Source organism: Colobus angolensis, unplaced genomic scaffold (assembly GCF_000951035.1).
Source record: "Colobus angolensis palliatus isolate OR3802 unplaced genomic scaffold, Cang.pa_1.0 Scaffold230, whole genome shotgun sequence".
Taxonomy (NCBI): Eukaryota; Metazoa; Chordata; class Mammalia; order Primates; family Cercopithecidae; genus Colobus; species Colobus angolensis.
The window spans coordinates 2,594,892-2,596,858 of NW_012115489.1; the positions used below are offsets into that span (position 1 = coordinate 2,594,892).

The 1,967-nt window shown below is 41.4% G+C and overlaps 1 pseudogene; it reads left to right on the forward strand.

Annotated features, from left to right (window-relative positions):
• The first annotated feature begins 482 nt into the window (after positions 1-482).
• On the forward strand, positions 483-1,279 carry LOC105513497 (annotated as a pseudogene).
• Positions 1,280-1,967: the final 688 nt, after the last annotated feature.

Consider the following 1,967-nt stretch of genomic DNA (forward strand, 5'->3'; position numbering starts at 1 on the left):
TTACGAGGTCAGGAGTTTGAGACCAGCCTGACCAACATAGTGAAACCCCATCTCTACTAAATATACAAAAATTAGCCAGCTGTAGTGGCACACACCTGTAATCCCAGCTACTCAGGAGGCTGAGGCAGGAGAATTGCTTGAACCCGGGAGGCGGAGGTTGCAGTGAGCCGAGATCATGCCATTGCACTCCAGCCTGGGCAACAGAGCGAGACTCCATCTGAAAAAAAAAAGATACAGAATGGCAGAATGGATAAGAATTCACCAACCAACCACCTGCTGCCTTCAAGAGATTCATCTAACACATAAGGACTCATATAAACTTAAGGTAAAGGGATAGAAAAAGACCTTTCATGCAAATGGACACCAAAAGTAAGAAGGAATAGCTATCTTATATCAGACAAAACCAACTTTAAAGTAACAGCAGTTTAGAATTTCTACGCACACTGGAAGAGAGAGGTCCTCTTTCCTTGCCTAATGCAGCCATGGCTCGTGGTCCCAAGAAGCATCTGAAGTAGGTAGCAGCTCCAAAACATTGGATGCTGGATAAATTGACCAGTGTGTTTGCTCCCTGTCCATCCACCAGCCCTCACAAGTTGAGAGAGTGTCTCCCCCTCATAATTTTCCTAAGGAACAGACTTAGGAATGCCGTGACAGGAGATGAAGTCAAGATTTGCATGCAGGGGTTCATTAAGGTTGATGGCAAGTTCCGAACTGATATAACCTACCCTGCTGGATTCATGGATGTCATCAGCACTGACAAGATGGCAGATAATTTCCATCTGACCTATGACACCAAGGGTCACTTTGCTGTACATCGTATTACACCTGAGGAGGCTAAGTACAAATGGGGCAAAGTGAGAAAAATCTTTGCGAGCACAAAAGGAATCCCTCATCTGGTGACTCATGATGCTTGTAGCATCCACTACCCTGATCCCCTCATCAAGGTAAATGATACCATTCAGATTGATTTGGAGACTGGCAAGATTACTGGTTTCATCAAGTTTGACACTGGTACACTGGTAACCTATGTATGGTGACTGAAGGTGCTATCCTGGGAAGAATTGGTATGATCACCAACAGAGAGAGGCACCCTGGATCTTTTGACATGGTTCACGTGAAAGATGTCAATGGCACCAGCTTTGCCACTCAACTTTCCAACATTTTTGTAATTGGCAAGGACAACAAACCATGGATTTCTCTTCCCCAAGGAAATGGTATCTGTCTCACTATTGCTGAAGAGAGAGACAAAAGACTGGGGACCAAACAGAGCAGTGGGTGAAATGGTCCCTGGGTGACATGTTAAATCTTTGTACACAATTAAAAATAATGTGGCATGATTAATAGGAACAAAAAAAAAGCAACAGCAGTTTAAAAGGACAAAGAGGGACATTATATAATGATAAAAGGACATGTCCAACAGGAAAATATCACAATCCTAAACATATATGCACCTAATACTGGAGCTCCCAAATTTATAAAATAATTACTAATAGACCTAAGAAATGACAGCAACACAATAATAGTGGAGAACTTCAATACTCCACTGACAGCACTAGACAGGTCATCAAGATAGTTAACAAAGAAACAATGGATTTAAACTATACCCTGGAACAAATGGACTTAGAGATACATACAGAACATTCCATGCAACAATCGCAGAATAAACATTCTGTTCAACAGTGCATGGAACTTTCTCCAAGATAGACCATATGATAGGCCACAAAATGAGCCTCAATAAAGTTAAGAAAATTGAAATTATATGAAACACTCTCTCAGACCACAGTGGAATAAAACTGGAAATCTCTAGGGGTTCAGTCAAGATGGTAGGGAAAAGTATAAAATAAAACACAAACCTTCTTGGAAGGCCAAAAGGTTTTTGCAAAAGCTTCAGGATAGAGTTATAGCTGAAGGCAGCCTAATCCTCTTTGAGCTATAGCAAGGGTAATTAACAAAGGAATGTAGAGTAG